Source organism: Triturus cristatus, chromosome 12, assembly GCF_964204655.1.
Source record: "Triturus cristatus chromosome 12, aTriCri1.1, whole genome shotgun sequence".
Classification (NCBI taxonomy): domain Eukaryota; kingdom Metazoa; phylum Chordata; class Amphibia; order Caudata; family Salamandridae; genus Triturus; species Triturus cristatus.
In genome coordinates, this window is record NC_140595.1 from 229,430,607 (window position 1) to 229,454,580 (window position 23,974).

General features: G+C 47.0%; 1 protein-coding gene across 2 annotated transcripts in view; it reads right to left on the reverse strand.

The window, feature by feature from the left end:
• The window catches only part of PLEKHG4 (pleckstrin homology and RhoGEF domain containing G4), a 1,592,954-nt gene that overhangs the window by 8,631 nt on the left and 1,560,349 nt on the right, over window positions 1–23,974 (reverse strand). The window lies entirely within an intron of this gene.

Genomic DNA, 23,974 nt, shown 5'->3' on the forward strand with positions numbered 1-23,974 from the left:
CCGCCTTGCACACACACACACTGGGCGAAGCCGAGTCTGAGCTATTACCTTACTTCTCAGTAATGGTCTGCCGTCCCAGTGCTCCTTTTGTGACTCAGCTCTGCCCCTATTACTCATGCCCGCATCTCATTCCTCATAATAAGTCAAAGCCCACAGGATTCAAGAATGCTATGGGAGACTAACGAGGAACCATTATTTGATTTTTAAGATCTGCATACGATTGTGCATTCCACACCATCTGGATACACAGAAAACAGGGCTCCTTTTGATTGTTTCTATGTTCCACATCGTCTTTGTGCAGGCAAGTTTTCTGCGTAGCTTTGAGGACTCCAAGATGAACTCCGCTGGATTAGAACTTCAGTCCTGTTTTAGTTTCGACTCATCCTGGTGCGTCACTCCTGTCCCTGGCGTATCACTTTTCGGAGCCATGGCTGGTTTGAGTGAGAGCCTCTTTTAGGTATGAGTGAGCACGCCATCGGCACTCCCGCCTTCCTCCCACTCTCGATTGTGTTACTTTTTACTGCTGTCTGCAGCTTTGACAAGAGAAAAATGACAAGTCAAAGCAGATTTACTAGACTATACTTACTGTAGACATCATTAATCTGCAAACACCCTAAAAAATGGGTGACATCACAAACAAGCAAACGTGAACCTGGGGGGACATGAAAGTCCTCTGAAGCTTGCTTTGCCGGGCAGTAACCCCTTACATTGTTTTAAATGAAGAGCAATGCCCAGTTATATGTACAGGGGAGTATAGCAGTGTTCAGTACATTTTAAACACTTCATATGTTATGAACTACTGTTTCAGAGGCACAGACAGGTAACAGCATTTGCCCAAGATCACACAATGTGGAAAAACTGTGGTTACACGCCCCGTTTTATATATTAATGGTTCCCATGGCCATTTCCTCAATATGCACCTGCACCATTTCCTCAAATACCTCCAGTTACGTCATGCCCTTTACAAAAACAAGACAAAACTAGATACCCTTCCTGAATTTAGCCCTCTTAACTGTAAACTGGTTACTGACGAACTGGGCGGGGTGGCATCTCACCCCTATGCAAGACTCTGGTAGCCAATACCCCTGACACCTTACTTACCCTCAGAGTCAGATGGGAAGAAGAAATGGATGATGACGAATGGACATAGGTGAAGATGGCCTCACACGAGCTAGCCACCTCCATGGGCTTGCAATTAAAAAATTTCCGCAGGATCTATTATTCTCCAGACAGGCCCTGGCACAAGGGACACGCCCCTGGGCCAGAGTCTTTTCGCTGTCACTACTTCTTTTGGTTCTCTATATCATGTGCTGTGGGAATGGCCCGTGGTGAGGGGTACTGGTTGGGAATTAACAAAAGGATTGGGCGGGCAGTCGGTCTCAAGCTGGAGCTGGATCCCAAAGTTATACTGCTGGTAATCATGGACGAGATGGGTGAGACCTGTACCACATACACCCTCCTTGCCATGGGCATACTTAATAGCCAAGAGGGTTCTGGCCCAGAATTGGAGAGATAAATCTGCTCCACCGTTGCACAAGTGGGCAAGGGGCATGGACTACTGTGCAGAAATTGCTGTACACAGCATGTAGGGTCCCCCACAAGTACGTGCATGTGAGAAGTTGGCCTGGCATATGCTGGTCACTAGTTATAGTGGCCACCTTGCACCAGTCCAATTCGAGTCTTATGGTAGATAGGTTTAAGACAACCTTTTAAAGAAAGCTATCCTAGTGGTAGCTGTGGAGAGCAGCCTTCAGGCTAAGTCTCAGAGGAATGTAAAGCAGCTTGTTTTACCTTATAATCTCTTGAATTACCAAATGAAAGGACACCACGCAGGTATATATATCAAATATATATGTATTTATTTCTAGACACACTCTACTAATCTCTTTATGAGATTAGAAGCCAGGAACACATTCAAATATCAACGTATCACAATAAGTTAGGCACAAATATGGCTGGGGCCCTAGGGGCGTACCAGACCATATACTAAAAAAGAGGTTTAGGAAAGTCGACTTGCAGAATGACAAGGCCTAGGGCCTGTAGAATCGCTGGGGCTTCACTACTGCAGTGAAAGCAGGTAAGTAACACACCCACGGGAGAAGCATGCAGTGTGTGAACACAGCCGCGGGTTCCCTATTGATTACAATGGAGCAAGTCGCGGTTTGATTTTTAAAGTTTTAGGGTACTTTGAGGAAGTCTACAAGCAAGCCACTTACAAGGTAAGTAATTCGAGGGCCAACACACACTAGGGCACCGGAGTGCACGAGTTACCTCTCCCAGGGAAGCCGGGTGCATAGGTGTCTTTTGGTGTCGGGTCGCGTCGCTGTTTTCTATGGAGACCAAAGAAGACTTGCTGCTTGCGGCGACTGAAGAAGTGTCCGGTGAAATCCAAGGGTGGATTTGAGATGCTGAAGACCAGAAAATTGAAGGGACAGTGTTCACAGTCACTTGCCAGTGACCCAGGGCCAGGAAGATGGATGCCCACGGATGTCGGGTGTTTTCAGGTGATCAAGGGTGTTTTGACTCTTCGCTCACGAGGTCCAGGAGAGATCGACGATGACCAGCAGCTGGATATGGAGTTTCCCACAACGTCTGCAGCTGATGGCAGTGTCGGCAACCGGATTGGAGCCAACAAGCCTTGGCAACAGCAAGTCTCGTGTAGAGTGAAGAAAGTCGATGGTGCAGACCAGCAAGGTCTGAGGGACTCACCCAGCGAGGGTAAGTGAGGGCAGGCCTGGAGCAACCAGGGGAGCCCTTTAGGTCGATAAGAAAGTCTTCGGGGGACCCACAAGCCAACGGGCAATGGATCGCGAAGACGCCTCTTGAGGAAATGCTTCACAGGAGCCCACGGTCACTCGGGACAGGGTAGGCCTCTGATTTTCGCTTTCATAGAACGTCGTGAAGGGGTTGCACTCGACAATAGTGCACGGTACCCGGGTATTGCTGTTCATCGTAACTCGTGGGGTCCACTCGCCTCAGCTCTGCTGGGGACTCACAATGGCCGTCGAGAAGTCAGGAAATCCACTTCGGGGGCTGCAGGGACTTCGGACTCTGGCGGGAGCGGGAAAGTTTGCAACCGTTGATTCAAGTTTTTGGTGCCTGCCAAGCAGGGGAGTCACTCCTTGACTCCAAGGGAGATTCTTCTGTCTTCCAAAGGTAGTGGAACGTCGAAGGGCCGGGATTCTTCTATGTAGAGCGTCGTCCAGGGTTATCTACTTTGCAATGGCAAGGTTGGCTATCTTATACTGAAGATAGGGGAGGGACTAGCTCTATGACCACTCCTCTGGGAGGGTCAGGGTAGGGGGTGGTTACACCCACTTCCCTTTGTCCAGTTTCACGCCAGAGGGGGGACAGGTAGCCCCTGAACCAGTTTGAGCTGGCATATGCACAGAGGAGCCTACTGCTCCCCAGTGCAGGACTTCAAAGCACTCTAGAAGTGCACCCACCCAGCCCAAATACACTAAATCCTGCCTGGAAGGTAGTGACACCTCCCTGTGACAGGATGCCTATTGTTGGGCCTCCTCCACTGCGAGTTTCAGTCAGCAGCAGGAGGGCAGCCCAGTGTCTGTGCTGGTGGCATCCATTTTGTGATGCCAGGGCTCCTTCAGATTTCTACTGTGTTACCACAATAGGTACATGTCATCCCCTCTAGAAAGGTGGGATCATACTCTCACACCGGTTACTGGTGTGGGGGTATGATTCCAAGATGTTTGACACCAAACACTACATGTTTTGATGCAGTCATTCCAAAGTTAGCATTAACCGGGAGGTTATAATGCACTTAAGAGTATATGGTTTAACCGCATCCACAAACAGCCACAAGGAATAGACCCTGCCAACTGCAGAGGGGTCCTGTTCATGTAGAGGCACCCCCTCACATTGTAAACCAAGCACCCTGCCCTCAGGATTGATAGGGCCTCCCTTAGGGGTGACTGATAGGTTTATATGTGTGTGGGATCCAGCCTGATTATAGCCAGAAACCAGTGTATACATCAGAAAAAAAGTGGGGGCAACATAAGTGCAGATCCTACTCACCTACAGTGCACATCTGGGCACCCTAGAAGAACATTGTCAGTATCCTTAACTGATCGTTCCTAGTGAACACTGGGGTGGTCCTCTGTCTCTGGGCCGCCGCAATCTAAATATTTCCTGTCTTTCACTTCCCAGTATCCACCCGTGAGAGGCGTCCTGTTTCACACTCACAGTCCTTCGTGCTGGCACAGGGACAATGGGGCTACAGATGTGACTACATTGTTGGTCCTTGTTTTTGTTTATCTGAAAAAACAATTTAAGAATGTATGTCCTGTGATTTTGTCGCCAAACTGTGAATTCACACCAGCATGGTCACTATTCTTTCATGGATTGGGCTGATGCGGCTGGAAACCCCTTCCGCTGCCACAAAAGGGGCGAAAGGAAGACAGGCCACAAGGAGTGGAGGAGAGACCCAAGGATCTGGCAATAGCTCTAGAGTTCTTGAACCTGACCAGGGCTGAGTCTGCCTTTTCCCAAAAAAGGCGGGTTCTATCAAAGGGCATATCCATCAAATTGGACTGGCCATCCCCCGAGAAGCCAGTTATACGAAGCCAGGTGTGGCGCTTCAAGGCCACCGTAGTTGAAATTGATCTGCCCAGCGAATCAGTCGCATCCAAACCACACCGTATGGTGAATTTGCGGCATCCCTCCCATCCTTGACAGCTTGGGAGAGTACAGCCCGGGCCTCCTCCAGGACTTGTGGCAGCACCTGCGCAACCGTCTGCCAAAGAGAATGGGAGAAACGGCCCAATAAGCATGCGGTATTCGCTTACCGCAATGCCAGACTGGAGTAAGAAAACATCTTCTTCCCAAATGAGTCCAGTCTCTTGGATTCCCTATCCGGAGGGGTGGAAGGGAATGCGCATTGGGAAGTAGAGGCCTGCACCCCCAAACTGTCTGGGGTTGGGAATTGGCTGAGGAACTTTGGGTCGCCCGGAACTGGGCAATGGCAGCGTGCAATCGTCCCATTAACAGGAATCCCTTTTCTAGGCTTGGACCATGTTCCTAGAAGGTGCCTCATTAAAGGGCAAAAGGGGTTCAGAGGTGGAAACCACAGGTTGAAGTACTTTGGTCAGGAGATTAGTCCTGACCTGCACTGAGGGCAGCTCCAGTCCAAGGACCTCAGCTGCCCTCTTAACCACCATGGCATTGGACGCCCCTCCTCTGTAGCTACTGTAGGTGGAGAGAGCATGCCAGGATCTGGGGAAGTATCCAGACCACTGGCTTCCCCAAGTTCCCCATACCAGTCCATAGTCTCTTCAGAGACATCCTGGTTCTCTAATGGGTCTCTGGACTCCTCCCATTCTTCTCCTGAGCCCAGCACGTCCACAAAGTGCTCAGGCGACAACATAGAACCCCTGTGTTCAGTTGTCGTAGGAATCGGCGTCGCTCGATGACGTTCCAGCTCCGTGTCGTCGACGATGAGGACGGGGCTTGCCACACCAACGGGCGCCAGCAACGTCGCAGGCACCGACTTTGGGTTTGATGCCGGGGAAGGTCGTGTTGGCACAATCGGCGTAGAACCGGATCCGGGATTGGATACCTGAGGCCCCACCGGTGCTGTGGTCGAAGCCGATGGCATCGAACCCTGGGGTCGTTCCGCTCAAGCACGAGGCCTCGTTAAAATCTGTAATTTGAGTGGGAGTTGCTCCGGCTCCCGGAATGGGAGGGAGGCGCAAAGCCGACTCAGGCTCCTGCTCTGCAGAACCGTGCCTAGAGTGTCGGTGCTCCTTATCTCTCTTGATGACGGATGCCAGTTGAGGTGAAGTCAAAGTCCATTTGGACTTCTTCTTCTTGTGCCTCTTCCCTGAGTGACCAGATGACCTTGAATGGGAGAAGAGGACTTAGGGCTCCATGAGCTATCCTGCGAGCTCCTCTTCCTCGAACAGGACCGTGACCTCCTCGGAGTCTTGCTTAGCGGTGTCGACTGCCAGCCTGCAAGCAACTTCATCGCCCACTCCCTCAAGGTCTTCAAAGCCATCACCCAATAGTCTGAACACGACTTCGAATCGTGGTCGCGTTCAAGACACCACAGACATACCCGGTGGGGATCGGTAACTGATATTATGCGGGAACAAGTCCTGCATGGTTTAAAACCTGTCTTCCTACCAGACATCCCTCGAACACGAAGTCGTACTCAAAAATGTCGACAAAAGTTGTGAAAAAAGCTTGCCAAAAAGCGGCAGAGGGGTAGCTCTTCCCGGATCGGCACTTAACTGGCGCAAAAAGAAAAGAACTGACGTCCACACGCCTGGGTGGTGCCTATGTCGGCACGCGACATCATAACCGATGCTACCGACGTCAACGATGTCACGCGGAGCTGAATGGAGCCACCCGATGTCGCGCGCAAGGGGTATTGCTCAGCAAATGTTTCCGGATCCAGCCTGACAGCTGCGAAATTCAAAGGTAAGAAATCTGCAGCTAGAAGTCTCTATCAGATTTACAATTTAAGCACCCCCTTCAAATTACTATAAGTTGCGCACCATCGTACACAGTCTTCTCGCCTCCCTCTGACTCTGACATGCAGCTGTCAGAACCCCTTTCAGGGGAAAGGGCCGCAGGAGCTACTGGGTCCAACTGTGGGGGTTAAAGCATTTTAATCCTGATGTCCCAGGCTTACCTATTATGGGTCCTGAGCAATTATGCCAAGTACCCATTCAACACTCGAAGCTCAGTGATACTGCACATGGAATAGTCCAAGGCTCCTCAAGAGAAGGTAGATACAGGGGGAAGAACACAGGCTCAAAACTCAAAATAGGTTCAATAGCAGCAATAAATCACTGATTAAATAAATACTTTCTTTCATGATAATGGGAGCATTAACTACTATTTATATACATACGCAAAGTGAAATATGGCATACACAAACAATACAAAGAGCCCCTGAGGTAAGGGCTCTATGTAGGAAGCTGTCCATGTGTATGTGTGTGTATATATATAAATATATATATATACACATATACTTATATACATATATATAGTCACCAACCCATGCACTCAGTAAGACATGTTTAATCACTCACTTATACAGTCAGTCACGCACCTACTAAATCATCCAAGCTAATTTCTAACTATAACATCACTGAAACCTCTGGTTTGTCAGTGAATTTCTATGGTTTTTTAAATGCTAATTCCTAACTATAACGTCAATGAAACCTATGGTTGTTTCAGTGAATTTCAAAGGTTTTCTAAATGCTAATTTCTAACTATGCCTACATAGGTAGGACATGTGCAGAACGAGGAAAAAAGGCACAGAAAGAAGCAAGAGAAATGCAGAAAGAGGCAATAGAAGTCTGGAAAGACAAAGAAAGGTGCAGAAAGAAGCAAGAGATGTGGAGAAATAGGCCTTGTTGCAAAGTCATCCTGTGCCCCCAATGATTTTCTGACTGGTACTGGTGGTAACTGACAGTAACTAACCAGGCCCCGAGCCAGTGCTATGCTGCAAGACACTTAGAATACAGAAAAAACACCTACATACACTAGGGCACACTATGGGTTGGGGTACCCTGTGGTTGGCATGGCCTTCCCTGTAAGGCCCTAGTACATAATAGGGCATGGGAACTAAAACTACCTCTAAGTCAGAGGTGCAGAAAGAAGCAAGAGCAGTGCAGAAAGAACCAATAGAGGTGCAGAAAGAGGCAAGAGAGGTACAGAAAAAGGCAAGAAAGTACAGAAAGAAACAAAAGAGGCAAGAAAACTGCAGAAAACGGCAGGAGAGGTGCACAAAGAGGCAATAGGGATACATAAAGAGGCAATAGGGTGCAGAAAGAAGCAAGAGAAGTACAGAAAGAAGCAAGAGAGGTGGAGAAATAGGGAAGAGGGGTACAGAAAGAGGCATAAGTGATGCACACATTTGCAAAAGAGGTGCAGAAAGAAGCAAGAGCAGTGCAGAAAGAACCAACAGAGGTGCAAAAAGAGGCAAGGGGGTCACACAAAGAGGATGGAGAGGTGCACAAAGAGGCAAGAGGGGTACAGAAAGAGGCAGGATGGGTTCAGAAAGAACGAAGGGAAGTGCAGAAAGAAACAACAGAGGTGCTGAAAGAGGCGTGGAGGGTGCAGAAAGAGGCAAGAGAAGTGCAGAAAGAAGCAACAGAGGTACAGAATGATGCAAGAGAGGTGCAGAAAGAGGGGAATGGGGTGCAGAAAGAGGCAAGAGAGGTGCAGAAAGAAGCAAGTGAGGTGTACAAAGAGGCAACAAAGGAGCAGAAAGACACAACAGAAGTGCAGAAACACACAAGAGAAGAGCAGAAAATGGCAAGAGAACCGCTGAAAGAAGCAACAGAGGTGTAGAAAGAAGCGAGAGAAGTGCAGAAAGAAGCAAGTGAGGTGAAGAAAGAAGCAAGAGCAGTGCAGAAAGAACAAACAGGTGCAAAAAGAGGCAAGAGCGGTGCAGAAAGAAGTAGGAGATGTGCACAAAGTGGGAAGAGGTACATAAAGAAGCAGTGGGGGTACAGAATGAAGGAAGAAAAGTGCATAAAGAGGCAAGAGAATTGCTGAAAGAAGCAACAGAGGTGTAGAAAGAAGCAAGATAAGTGAAGAAAGAGGCAAGTGAGGGGCAGAAAGAAGCAAGAGCAGTGTAGCAAGAACCAACAAAGGTGCAAGAGGAGTGTAGAAAGAGGTAGGAGAGGTGTACAGATAGGCAATAGGGGTACAAAAAGAGTCAGGAGGGGTGCAGAAAGAAGGACCAGCAGTGCAGAGGAAGCAACAGAGGTGCTGAAAGAGGTGCAAAGGGTGCAGAAAGAGCAAGAGAAGTGCAGAAAGAAGCAACAGAGGTACGGAAAGAGGCAAGAGAGGTACAGAAACAGGCAGGAAAGGTAAGAAAGAGGGAACAGGGGTGCAGAAAGAGGCAAAAGAGGTGCAGAAAGAGGGGGGCAGAAAGAAGCAAGAGGGGTGCAGAAAGAAGCAAGTGAGGTGCATTAAGAGGCAAGAGAGGTGCAGAAAGATACAAGAGAGGTACAGAAACAAACAAGGGAGGAGCAGAAAGAGGCAAGAGACTTGCTGAGAGAAGCAACAGAGGTGTAGAAAGAAGCAAGAGAAGTGCAGAAAGAGGCAAGTAAGGTATAGAAAGAAGCAAGGGCAGTGCAGAAAGAACCAACAGAGGTGCAAAAAGAGGCAAGAGGGGTGCAGAAAGAGGTAGGAGAGGTGCACAAAGAGGCAAGAGATGTACATAAAAAGTTAGCGGGGTACAGAAAGAATGAAGAGAAGTGCAGAAAGAGGCAATAGAATTGCTGAAAGAAGTGACAGAGGTGTAGAAAGAAGCAAGAGAAGTGCAGAAAGAGGTAAGTGAGGTGCAGAAAGAAGCAGGAGCAGTGTAGAAAGAACCAACAGAGGTGCAAAAAGAGGCAAGAGGGGTGCAGAAAGAGGTAGGAGAGGCGCACAGAGGTAAGGGGGGTACAGAAAGAGGCAGGAGGGGTGCAGAAAGAAGGAAGAGAAGTGCAGAGGAAGCAACAGAGGTGCTGAAAGGGGCACAAAGAGTACAGAAAGAGCAAGAGAAGTGCAGAAAGAAGCAACCGAGGTACAGAAAAAGGCAAGAGGTGCAGTAGCAGGCAGGAAAGGTGCAGAAAGAAGGAACAGGGGTGCAGGAAGAGGCAGGAGAGGTACAGAAAGAGGAAGGAGAGGTGCACAAAGAAGCAATACAGGTACAGAAAGAGGCAAGATGGGTGCAAAAGGAAGCAAGTGGGTTGCTAAAGGAAGCAAGAGAAGTGCAGAAAGAAGCAACATTGGTGCTGAAAGAGGCAAGAGGGGTGCAGAAAGAGGCAAGAAAAGTGCAGAAAGAAGTAACAGAGGTGCAGAACGAGTCGAGAGAGGTACTGCAACAGATAGGAAAGGTGCAGAAAGAGGGAACAGGGGTGCAGAAAGAGGCAAGAGGGGTGCAAAAAGAGGTAGGAGGTGCAGAAAGAAGGAAGAGAAGTGCAGAAAGAAGCAACAGAGGTGCTGAAAGAGACAAGAAGGGTCCAATAAGAGGCAACAGAAATTCATAAAGAAGCAACAGAGTTGCAGAAAGAGGCAATAGAGGTGCAGAAAGAGGCAAGAGAGATGCAGAAAGAAGCAAGTGGGGTGAAGAAAGAGGCATGAGAGGTGCAGAAAGAAGAGAACGAGGTTCAGAAAGAGGCAAGAGAGGAGCAGAAAGTGGCAAGTGAGGTGCAGAAAGAGGCAAGAGAGGTATAGAAAGTGGAAAGATAAGTGTAGAAAGAGGCACGAGAAGTGCAGAAAGAGGCAAGTGAAGTGCAGAAAGAGGCAAGAGAGGTGCAGAAGGAAGAGAGTGAGGTGCAGGAAGATGCAAGTGAGGTGCAGAAACAGGCAAGAGAAATGCAAAAAGATGCAAGAGAGGAGCAGAAAGAGGCAAGAGAGATGCAGGAAGAAGCAAGTGGGGTGCAGAAAGGCATGAGAGGTGCAGAAAGAAGAGAACGAGGTTCAGAAAGAGGCAAGAGAAGAGCAGAAAGTGGCAAGTGAGGTACAGAAAGAGGCAAGAGAGGTATAGAAAGTAGAAAGATAAGTGCAGAAAGAGTCACTTGAGCTGCAGAAAGAAGCAAGCAAGGTACAGAGAGGCTCGAGAAGTGCAGAAAGAGGCAAGAGAAGTGCAGAAAGAGGCAAGAGAGGTGCAGAAGGAAGAGAGTGAGGTGCAGAAAGATGCAAGTGAGGTGCAGAAAGAGGCAAGGAAAGTTCAGAAACAGGCAAGAGAAATGCACAAAGAGGCAAGAGAGGAGCAGAAAGAGGCAAGAGAGGTGTAGAAAGAAGCAAGAGAAGTACAGAAAGAGGCAAGTGAGGTGCAGAAAGGAGGCAAGAGAGGTGCAGAAAGAGGCAAGAGATCTGCAGAAAAAAGCAACAGAGGTGCTGAAAGAGGCAATTGAGGTGCAGAAAGGGGCAAGTGAAGTGCAGAAAGAAGACCGTGAGGTGCAGAAAGAGGAAGAAAGGTACAGAAAGAAGCAAGAGAAATACAGAAAGAGGCAAGAGAGGCAAAGAAAGAAGAGAGGTTTGTGCACCATTAGTACCAATTTAACACCCACATTTAGCAATAAGTAACATGTCACCATTTCAGCTGTGCAAATAGCCTTTCACCACGCTCTAACACGTGACGCTGCATTTTTGGGAACATTTGAGCTAGAAACAAGGCTTTCTTTGTTCAAATCTGCAGATTAGGCAGCAGATGATGGAATATTTGGCAAATGCGAAAAATGTTTAGTTATGTGAAAATTGGTGCAGCCGAACAGTCACATAATTCCAGTGGCCCTGCTCATATCTCCGAATAGGTCCAGAAGTGCTCCTCAGTGGTTCCTTCTTTTTTTGTTTCTCATTGAGTTTATAGTTTAGCTTCTATAAAAAAGAGGAAGACTAAACCGGAGGTTACCACTCTACAACACAGACTACAATACAACATAATTACTCTCCAAAACACATATTCCCACTCCACATAATTCCTATACACTAAATACCACATACTTTCTATCCACATAATTTCACTGCAGAACATACCACATAATTCCACTACACACAACGTATATCTACTCCACTCCAAAAACAGTAAAAATATTTTACATTTACAACGCCAATACATCTAACTCTCGCAAATGCGAGACCTATTACATTACAAATGCTTCTTTAACTGGTAGTCGCGTTTGCAGAGTGGTGCGGAAAGGGGGCTGGGCCTCCGACCAGCACTCAGGAATTCCACTGCGTAGGACTTACAGGAGATACCAGGTGGGCTTCTTGGCCCCCAAAGTCCCTCAGGAGTAAAGTGAACTTCATCCCCCAACCAGTACTGTGCCAGGAGGCGCGTTGGCAGAGCTTTGGAGAAAAGGGGGCATGTCCTCCCAAGACATTTTAGCAATCCCACTGTGTGGGACTTAGTGGAGGTAATAGGAGAGGTAGTTGGCCCCCAAGGACAACCTTGGGGGCCAACTATCCCTCCTATTACCTCCAGTAAGTCCCACACAGCGGGATTGCTACGTTGTCATAGCAGGCTACGCCCCCTTTCCCCACCACTCTGCAAACGCACTCCCTGGCGCACTCTTAGATGGGGATTAAAGACCCCTTTGCTGCTGGGGGTCCTTAGGGGCCAAATAGCCTACCTAATACCCCCAATATGCCCCAGATAGTGGGATTGCTGATAGGTGGACACAGGCCATGCCCTCTTTCTCCACCACTCTGCAAACGCACCTCGTGGCGAGTTCAAAGTTGGGGGATTAAGTCCCCTTCATTCCTGAGGGTCCCTGGGGGCCAGTTCGCCCACCAGGTACCCCCAGTAAGCCCCACACAGCTGGATTGCTGAGAGTGGACCGCTTTTTTTACACCACTCGGCAAACGTGCCTCCTGGTGACCTGCTGCTCGGGGGATGACGTCCACTTGTGTCCTGAGGTTCTCAGGACACAAGATGACCTCATCGGATGGCCTCCCTTCCATGGGCCACTATTGGCCCTGGGGACCCAATCCCCGGGGTCCTGGCCTCATTTTTATTAAATAAAAAAAAAAAATCCCAGGAGGGCGGCCGCGTAACTCCCCTCCCCCGAGTCACTTCTGGCCCCGGGGACCATATCTTCCAGGGCCTGGCCTTGGTTTTTTAATCATTTTCCTGGACGGGGGGGCCGTGTGGCCCCCTCTACTGGGCCCCTTCTGGCCCAGAGGATCCCATCCCCCGGGGCCAGGCCAGCCTGCCTTTTTTGAGGAGGGGGCCCCCCTCCTGAGGCCAACTATGGCCCGGAGACCCCATCCTCCGGCCTTATTTTAAAAAAACATCAAAAGGGAGGGGTGCGAGTGGCCCCCCTCCTGGGCCACTTCTGGTCCTGGGGACCCGACCCCCGGGGCCGGCCCTCAAGTTTGGGACTGTGGGGGGAGCACCAATGCCCCCACGGTCCCTGCCGGCTCCCCGCCTCCTACAGGAGCCGGCATTGTTTTTGGGCAACGGGAGCTGCTGACATGCAGCTCCCCTTGTCCGAAAGCAATCTGCTTCACTTCTTGGAAGCGAGAGAAGGTTTTCTGCTCTCGCTTCCATGAAGCGAAGCAGAGTTTGGGTTTTTTGGCCCTGGGGGCCCTTGTGGGACCCCCTGGTCAGGCCTAGGGGGTCAAGGTGTTTATACCCTGCCCCCTTTTCTTGTTTTTATTAATTTTTTTAATTGTTTTCTTGTGACTTGGTTACCGAGTCACAAGATGGCTGCCAATATATTCTTGTTTGGAGTGTTGGCAACCAATCAGAATGAAGCTCGTGCTCGGTAGGGTTCGCAAATCCTCCTTGGTGCTCAGATATATACATTTAATTTTTTTAATTTCTCAGCAACTACTGATCGGATTTACACCATTTAAAAAAAGCACACTTTCTGGACCAATACCTACCTTTTTGCCAAATTTGGTGTAATTCCGTTCAGCAGTTAGGGCTGTAGCTTTGTCTAAAGTTCCTAAGGAAATTAACATGGGGAAAACACGTTTTGGGACTCCTCTTTTTCTCGGCCCCGGCTTGACGAATCACCCTGAAACTTTCAAAACAAGAGCTGACCTGAGTGAACCATTAGTTTGGAAAATTTTGCAAAGATTCGTCAAACATCGCCAAAGATATTGGCAAAAGAAAAACGCTTTTTGAATAGAAACAAGGCCCTAACTATAACTACCTACTGGCAATCAAAAAAAAAAAAAAAAAAAAAAAAATATATATATATATATATATATATATATATATATATATATATATATATATATATATACTCACTTAAAAAACCATAGGTTTCACACAGGTTATAGTTAGGTGGATATTTCACTCGTAAAAAACCAATGAAATTCCCCCGTTATAGTTAGTTCAGATAACTATAACTTGCGCGACCGCAATCCACTGCTGATGACGTCACATATTACATCACTCATGACATGGTCAGTGGCATCACTCATGACATCACTGATGACATCATCCTTGTGATAGAGTGGCGGTCGCGCAAGTTATAGTTATCTGAACTAACTATAACGGGGGAATTTCATTGGTTTTTTACGAGTGAAATATCCACCTAACTATAACCTGTGTGAAACCTATGGTTTTTTAAGTGAATTTGCAAGGTTTTTTAAATGGTAATTCCTAACTATAACGTGTGTGAAACCTATGGTTTTTTAAGTGAATTTGTACGGTTTTTTAAATGCTAAGTTATGTATTTATTAATTTTTTGTTTTTCAAGGTTTTTCACCGTGCGCGCTTTGGGCGCACGGTGCGCGCACCCCGCGATTTTTTTCTAAAAAAATAAAATGTTTTTTTTCCCCTTGGGGGTCCTTCTGTGACCCCCTGACAAAGGCTAGGGGGTCAGGATCTCTCTTCCCTGCCCCCTTTTCACCTTTTCCACCTTTTTTCTCCCTTTCCTTTTCAGTGCGAGAGACAAAATGGCGGCCGACACTTCCTGATTTCGACCGATTCGAATGTTTACCGACATCTAACAACCAATCAGAATTTCGCTCGCGCACGGTGCGCGCGTATAGATATTTATATGCTTTTAAATGCTATTTTCTCAGGAGATACTGAACAGATTAACACCAGACCTGCAAAAGGCACTTCCCTGACCTGAGGACTACCTCTCTGCCAAATTTCAAGTAATTCTGTTCAGCCGTTCGGGCTGTACCTTCGACTAAAGGTCCTATGGAAAAATGCATGGGAAAAACGCGTTTTGGGACCCCCCTTTTTTCTCGGCCCCCGCTTGACGAATCATCCCGAGACTTTCAGGGAAGGAGCTTAGCGGAGCGCCCCATTTGTTTTGAAAATTTCGCGAGGATTCGTCAACCGGCGCCAAAGTTATTCAAAATAGAATTTTTAGATTTCCTATGGAAACACGATCCTAACTATAACTATCTACTGGCGACCGCCATATATATATAAATAAAAGGAACTTTGTCACAACATCCGGAACGCAGGAGGACGAAGCGGACCTGATAAATTCAGTGCAAGTATATTTTTAATCCATAAGTGTGTCGCGCACCGCAATGATGCGTTTCGGCCTCAGAAAGGCCTTGATCACATGACACTGGCATAGGCAGCCAATGAATTTAAAGTGCAAATGTGCAAACCATGTGACCGTCGGGCCAATAGACATAAAAAACATATACCACATAGCAGCTTAGAATGCTTTAAAAATCTGTTCATGAGTTTGGTTCTAGACTGGCAAAACTTAGACATTTAAAATTAAATAATTTAAATACCAGTACAAAAATACGCAATAGTGCAAATTTGGAACATGTGCAAAATTTAGCAAGGATGCAGTAATCCCCATAATCGAGCCACTAAAGATGAGAAAGTATTCAACATTGCTCAAAGCATGGAACACATAGTGTGAAAATATTCAGGGTATTTCAAAAATAAATTGCTTTGATGATAGTGCAAAGTACATAGTTGTGCAAATTCAGCAAGTGCAAAATGAGCAGAACAATATAATAATTCCCATAAATGGACTACAAAGCACAAAAAAAACCTACAATCTAGTTGACAGCCTAATGTCACCTTATTAAAAATAATAATAAAGAAGAATGTCTAGTCTGTAAAACATATCTGCCAAATGGCCTGAGCATATATATGCATATATAAAGTTATAAAGGTTCTAATACAATTTCCAACTCCACACAAAGATCTTTTCACCGAAAAGCAGTCAATGCAGTCCTATGGGAGAAAATCAGGTTATCAGTTTTAAGGTAAGTACTCAGTCCTAGGAGTTGGATTTCTGGGGCTAGAACAAGGGTTCCCCCAGGGTCCAGAATGCACTCAAAAAGCAACCTCAGCGGCACTAGGGTGGCTGGGTGCACAGTACTAAGTCCCAATGTTATCCAATGAGGCAGCTGGGTGTAGGGTGCTTATTTGGCATCAGGTGCCCAGTTGTTTTCAATGAGAGTTGCCGGTTTTAGAATTTGGCTGTAGACTCGGTCCAGGAAGTCTTCCGGGAGGAGCCAACAGCTGGGCAGGTAAGTTGGAGGGCTCGAGGATGTAGGTGCACCTCAGTTCCACTTCTCCAGGGTGCAGGGCGGCCGGACGCAGGGGTGCCTTTTGAGGCCGAAGGCGATGGATGCAGTGGTGGGTGCAGGAATCAGGTTTCTTTGTCTTCAGCAGACTCAGAGTCTTGCTTTGGAGATTCTTTTGAACAGAGCTGCTGTTCACAAGAGATCTGGTCTTTGTGGAAGGCAGTCAGTCCTCCAAGGGGTTCTGGAGGTCGCTGGCTGCTGGACACGGCGACTTTTGGCACACAATTACTGGAAACTGCAGACGGGACGATAGGGCTGGGGCCAAGTCAGTTCTTCTCTGCAGTCTCCTCTGCTGGGCGTCTTCTTCCGTCCTTTTTCTTCATAGGTTGAGGGAATCTGCCCTTTAGGTTCCAGGCTGCCCCCTAAATACTGTATTTAGGGGGCGTTTTAGGGGTCTCGAGGTCAGTAGCCAATGGGCTACTGACCTTAGGGTGACTGTACCCTTGGTGTGCTCACCCCACGTGGGGGAGTGGGCACAATCCCTAACAGTAATTGGAGAGTGCCCGTCATCTGCAAGATGATGGGCACTGAAGAGTGGGCTTCACCTCACCTTTCCCACCTGAGAGGTGTGGTTGGCAGAGGTGGGCACAGCTTCTGGGCTGTTCTAATTTTTCCCGCCTGCCTTCCTGCCGAAAAGGGGGTAGACAGGAAGGGGGCCTACTCCTGATAACAGGCGAGTCTGGGGGTCGCGTAACAAAGGTGGAAAGGCCACCTCCGCCAAGGAAAGGCTTTGTCTCTGGCCCAGGGAGCAAAGGCTCCCACCCCAGGGGTTCAGAAACAGGCTGGTGTTTAACAGTCAGTGAACCCAGCAGACCAATGCCCCACCCCCAAAAAATAGCCACAGTCTTTCTGCCCCCCCCTTAGGGGCATATCAGGGCACCCCCACCCCCGATTTCCCCCCAGGGCAGCAGAAAGCCCACTAGGCACAGACTTTTTTTAACAATGTGCCTACCTGTGGATTTTGGGCCCTAACGCAGCCGGCACAAAGGGAAACCTAGCAAACCTGTACATTTTTTAAAACTAGACACCAAGTGGAATCCAGGAGGGGGTGACTTGTGTGCCTCTCACCAGGTTCTCTTACCCAGAATCCCTGCCAAACCTCAAACTTAGTTAACAAAAACACATTTTCCTCATATTTCGGTGATGGAAAGTTCTGCGATCTCCGTTGATTCACAAAATTCCACCCACCCCACATTCCCCAAAGTCGTCTGATAAAAATGGTACCTCACTTGTGTGGGTAGGCCTTGTGCCCGCGACAGGAAACAGACCAAAACGCAATGTGGACACACAACATTTTCTCTGTTAAAACTGACACTATTTTGCAAAGTGCCTAGCTGTAGATTTTGAACCCTAGTTCTGCCGGCACCTAGGGAAACCTAGCAAACCTATACATGTTTGAAAACTAGACACCCAGGGAAATCCAGGATGGGGTGACTTGTCTGGCTCTCACCAAGTTCTGTTACCCAGAATCCCTTTCAAATCTCAAAATTTGTCAAAAAATCCCACATTTTCCTCACATTTTTATGGTGGAAACTTCTGGAATCTGCGTGGATCCACAAAATTCCACCCACCCCGTGTTCCCCAAAGGCTTCCGGGGATAATGGTACCTCACTTGTATGGGTAGGCCTAGTGCCTGCGACAGGAAACGGCTAAAAACGCAACGTGGACACACCATATTTTCACAGTGAAAACTGACCCTTTTTTGCAAAGTGTCTAGCTGTAGATTTTGAACCCTAGCTCTGCCGGCACCTAGGGAAACCTAGCAAACCTATATATGTTTAAAAACTAGACACCCAGGGGAATCCAGGATGGGGTGACTTGACTGGCTCTCACGCTCTGTTACCCAGAATCCCTTGCAAACCTCAAAATGTGTCCAAAAAAAACACATTTTACTCACACTTCTGTGGTGGAAAGTTCTGGAATCTGCGTGGATCCACAAAATTCCACCCACCCGGCATTCACCAAAATTTTCTGAGAAAAATGTTACCTCATTTGTGTGGGTAGGCCTAGTGCCCACGACTGGAAACGGCCCAAAATGCAACGTAGACACACCACATTTTACAGTAAAAACTGCCACTATTTTGCAAAGTGCCTAGCTGTAGATTCTGAACCCTAGCTCTGCTGGCACCTAGGGAGATCTAGCAAACCTATACATTTTTTAAAACTAGACACCCAGGGGAATCCATGATGGGGTGACTTGTCTGGCTCTCACTAGGGGTAAACAGCCATTAGTATGCGACTTTTACTCCGGATATCATTAAAACGCAAGCATAACAACGCATGCGCTGTGAAAACGCGTAGCCTTTACTACGCATGTTATTGCATCGCATGCGCTGTTACAACGCAAGCGTTGTAATGCGATCCACATCGTTGTGAGGAAACTGAGGCTCTTCCGCTTCCTCACAACGACGTGCACCAAGCACCGCCCCTCTGACGACGCTGGAAGGAGGAGAGAGGAACCACGAGCAGAGAGAGGTAAGAGGGGCTGTGTAGTTTTAAAGGGTTTAGGGTAGGGGGTGGGTTGTGTACGGGGTAGTCTTTTAGGATTAAGGGTAGTGTTGTTGTGTTTGAGGAGTAGTGTTTTTGGGTTTAGGGTAGTGTCGTGGGTCATGCAGGGTAGTGTTTGTGTGTAGGGACAGGAGTGGGGGTCGGGTGAGGGTTGTGCAGGGGGTAGTGTTTTATGGATTAGGGTAGTGTTGTGGTGTTTGTGTAGGGTAGTGTTTTAGGGTTTAGGGTAGTGTCAGGTGGGTCGTGCAGGTAGTGTTAGAGTGTAGGGACAGGACTGGGGTTGGGGGAAGGTCGTGCAGGGGGTAGTGTTTTAGTGTTTAGGGTAGTGTAGTGGTGTTTGAGTAGTGTAGGGTAGTTATTTAGGGTTTATGGTAGTGTCGGGGGTTCATGTAGGGTAGTGTTTGCGTGTAGGGACAGGTCTGGGGGAAGGGGTAGTGTCATGGTGGGGGTGGTGTTTGAGGGATTAGGGTAGTGTTGTTGAATTTGTGTTGTGTAGGGTAGTGTATTTGGATGTAGAATTTAGCGTAGTGAAGGGATATTTTTTAATACAAAAAATGCGTGGAAAAAGTATGCAGGGTAAAGGGATCAGTTGTAATGACATTTGAAAAGCATTTCCAGGAACTTACTATCTAATGGTATGCGTAGAAAAAATTGTGTTTTATGGTTACTTGCGAACTAATAACTTTGTGGTAAAAGTATGCGTTGTTTGCATTGCGGTGTATCGACATATATTCCTCACTAGATTCTGTTACCCAGAATCTCTTGCAAACCTCAACATATGTAAAAAAAAAAATTCGACCCACCTCGCATTCCCCAAAGTCTTCCGAGAAAAATTGTACCCCACTTGTGTGGGTGTGTCAAGTGCCCGCTACAGGCAAGGTCCCAAAACCTATTGAGGCGACTTCAAAATTACCTATCACAAAACAACCTGGTTTTGCAAGGGGGGTCCCACAAGCTTTTGGCCCCGGGCTCGGCCGCCATCTAGGGAAACCTACCAAACCCACACATTTCTGAAAACTAGACACCCTGGGGAGTCTAGCAAGGTATGGCTTGCGCGAGTCCCCCAACATTTCCCTACCTAGAATCCCCTGTAAACCTCAGATTTGGCTGAAAAAAATAATTTTTTTCTCAAATTTCTGTGTGGGTAAGTTCTGGAATCTACATGGATCCACAAACTTCCTACCACCCAGCGTTTCCCTAGGTCTCCCGATATAAATGGTACCTAACTCGCGTGGGTGGGTCAAGTACCTGCGACAGGCAAGGGCCCAAAACGTATTGAGGACACATCAAAATAACTTATAACAAAACAACCTTGTTTTGCAAGGGGAGTCACCTTGGTTTTTGGCCCCGGGCTCGGCGGCCATCTTGGAAACCTACCAAACCCACACATTTCTGAAAACTAGACACCCGGGGAAGTCCAGGAAGGTATGGCTTGCGTGGGTCCCCCAACGTTTTCCTACCCAGAATCCCCTGCACACCTCAAATTTAGCTGAAAAAATCACTTTTGTCTAATATTTCTGTGTGGGAAAGTTCTGGAATCTACGTGGATCCACAAATTTCCTACCACCCAGCGTTCCCCCAGGTCTCCCTATAAATATGGTACCTCACTCGCGTGGGTGGGTCAAGTACCCGCGACAGGCAAGGGACCAAAATGTACTGAGGAGACATCAAAATGACCTATCACAAAACAACCTGGTTTTGCTCGGGGAGTCACCTGGGTTTTTGGTCCCGGGCTCAGTGGCCTTCTTGGGAAACCTACCAAACCCACACATTTCTCAAAACTAGACACCGGGGGGAGTCCAGTGAGGTATGGCTTGCGTGGGTCCCCCAACGTTTTCCTACCCTGAATCCCCTGCAAACCTCAAATTTAGCTGAAAAAATCACTTTTTCTCAAATTCTGTGTGGGAAAGTTCTGGAATCCACATGGATCCACGAATTTCCTATCACCCAGCATTCTCCCAGGTCTCCTGATAAAAATTATACCTCACTTGCATGGGTGGGTCAAGTACCCACGACAGGCAAGGGCCCAAAAAGTATTGAGGAGACATCAAAATGACCTATCACAAAACAACCTGGTTTTGCAACCATTTTTATCGTGAGACCAGGGGAAATGCTGTGTAGAAGGAAATTTGTGGATCTACGCAGATTCCAGAACTTTTCCACACAGAAATTTGAGAAGAAAGTGATTTTTTTCAGCCAAATTTGAGGTTTGCAGGGGATTCTGAGTAGGGAAATCTTGAGGGCCCACGCAAGCCATACCGTGCTGGACTCCACCGGGTGTCTAGTTTACAGAAATGTGTGGGTTTGGTAGGTTTCCCTAGGTGGCCGCTGAGCCCGGGGCCAAAAACTCATGGGACCCCCTTGACAAACCAGGTTGTTTTGTGATAGGTAATTTTGAAGTCGCCTCAATAGTTTTCGGGCCCTTGCAAAATAGTGTTCGTTTTCACTGTAAGATGTGGTGTGTCCACGTGGGGTTTTGGGCCGTTTCCTGTCGCGGGCACTAGGTCTATCCACACAAGTGAGGTACCATTTTTCTCGGAAGACTTTGGGGAATGCGGGGTGGGTGGAATTTTGGAGATCCACGCAGATTCCAGAACTTTCCACCACAGAAATGTGAGGAAAATGTGGTTGTTTTGACAAATTTTGAGGTTTGCAAGGGATTCTGGGTAACAGAACCTGGTGAGAGCCAGTCAAGTCACACCATCCTAGATTCCCCTGGGTGTCTAGTTTTCAAAAATGTATAGGTTTGCTAGGTTTCCCGAGGTGCCAGCAGAGCTAGGGTTCGAAACCTACAGCTAGGCACTTTGCAAAGAAAGGGTCAGTTTTCACTGTGAAAATGTGGTGTGTCCACGTTGCGTTTTGGGCCGTTTCCTGTTGCGGGCACTAGGCCTACCCACACAAGTGAGGTACCATTTTTCTTGGAAGACTTTGGGAAACACAGGGTGTGTGGAATTTTGTGGATCCACGCAGATTCCAGAACTTTTCACCACAGCAATGTGAGGAAAATGTGTTTTATTGGACAAATGTTTAGGTTTGCAAAGGATTCTGGGTAACAGAACCTGGCGAGAAGCAATCAAGTCACCCCATCCTGGATTCCCCTGGCTGTCTAGCTTTAACAAATGTTTAGGTTTGCTAGGTTTCCCTAGGTGCCGGCAGAACTAGGGTTCAAAATCTACAGCTAGGCACTTTGCAAAAAAAGGGTCAGTTTTCACTGTGAAAATGTGGTGGGTCCACGTTGCGTTCTGGGCCATTTCCTGCCACGGGCACTAGGCCTACCCACACAAGTGAGGTACCATTTTTCTCGGAAGACTTTGGGGAATGGGGGTGGGTGGAATTTTGTGGATCCACGCAGATTCCAGAATTTTCCATCACAGAAATGTGAGGAAATTTTTTTTTTTTTTTTTTTTGCAACTTGTTAGGTTTGCAAGGGATTCTGGGTAATAGAAGCTGGTGAGAGCCTGTCAAGTCACCCCATCCTGGATTCCCCTGGGTGTCTAGTTTTTTTTTATAATGTATAGCTCTGCTAAGTTCCCCTAGCTGCCAGCAGAGCTAGGGTATAAAATCTACAGCTAGGCACTTTACAAAAAAAGGGTCAGTTTTCACTGTAAAAATAAAGTGTGTCCACATTGCGTTTTGAGCCGTTTCCTGTCACGGGCACTAGGCCTACCCACACAAATGAGGTACCATTTTTATCAGGAGACTTAGGGTAACACAGAATTGTAGAGCAACTGTTATTACCTATTGACTTTCGATGCATTTCTGCCTTCCAAATGAAAGACCATATGTAAAAAAGAAGTCATTTTGAAAAATGACCTATAATTCTCAGGCTAGTATGGGTACTCACAATTTCGGAAATGTGAAAATATCTACTGTTTCTAAACTCTATATTTTGTTCCAATTTCAGAAATACATAGGTGTCTTTCATACTGATTTTTCCATGTCCAGCGAATGTAATGGTATATTGCTTTCAAACAACTGTCATAATTAGAAGAAGTTCCAGGTGAAAACGCTGACAAAAAGGGCCCTTTTTTTAACTAGTTTTCAATTTTTCCTATATTCAACTTTTAGTTTCTATAAAGAAAACTTGAAGGATCTACACAAATGACCCCTTGCCTAATTTAGAATGTTGTCTACCTTTCTAAAATGTATAGCTTTCCAGGATCCATTATTGCTTTCATACCCATTTTTACCATTAACTGGAAGGAAGTTGAAAGCACAAAAAAAAGCAAAAATAGGCTATGTCCCAGAAAAATGCCAAAACTGTGTAAAAAGTGTGGGTTTTCTGACAAAAGTCTGCTTATCCCTGAAAGCTGGGAAGGTGGTGATTTCAGCACCACAACCCCTTTGTTGATACCATTTGCAGGGAGAAAACCAGACGCTTTCATCTGTAGCCCTTTTTACTCATTTTTCACATTTAAAAAATAAATAAATCTGTATTTTGGCTACTTTCTGGGTCCCCTCAGGGGGAATCCACAAACCCTGGGTACCCTTAGAATCCCCATGATGTTGGAAGAAATGGACGCAAATTTGGCGTGGATACCTTATGTCGTCTAAAGGTTACAAGGGCCTAAGCGCGAACTTCCCCAAGTAGTAAAAAAAAGCCTTAGCATGGGGGGGGGGGGGGGGGGGGGGCCTAGCAGCGAAGGGGTTAAAAAGTAGTAATAGATTACATTATTTTAACATAATTTCCTTTGGGGTTCTATTTTAAATCCCTACTTCAATTAGTTTTATGGGAAGGTATTGCAGTGGCAGTGATTGCCCTGTGTGGTGCTAAACATACTCCAGGTCTAAGCTGGAGTACATTTACAACTGTTTTTGAACCTTTTTGGCAAAAGTGCCATTTGTGAATAGGAATAAGCTTACCCTTTTGTGGGTGGGTGCATGTTCTTCCCTAAACCCTTACCAGGCACTCCCCTGTCCCTCCTACATTTACTACAAAACATGTATGTATGTGTGCAGAAACCTCCGCAGATCTCTGCACATAATAGATAAGGAGAGGTGAAGGTGTAGATCTCCTCATGTATGTTTGTAGATAATATTTTGTATTACGTGATTTGTACAATTATAGTGCCACTAGACAGAAAGCTAAATTCAGATTGTGAATAGGCATGTATGACTGTTATTTGTCCATTTGGGATGTAGTAACTTTAGAAGTATATTTTGAGAATAGCTGTGTTCTTACCCCATTTGGGGCGGATGTTTGAATTAGCATGTGCCTCCATAAATCTCTCCATCAAGTCTCCCTACAACTCCAAGCTTGTAGTAAGTATTCCCCATTTTCCAGCCAAGCCCCCGGGTCCCTTCCACATTTACTACTCAGGGAACTCCGGATGGGATTCGGTATTGCAGAATCCAATTCAGAACCCTTGTTCCCGACCGAATAGTACAGATTTCCCAACAACCGACTACGATGCCCAGAAACCGTTTGAGCAGTCCGAATTGGTTTGAAAAGGCATTGGGATAG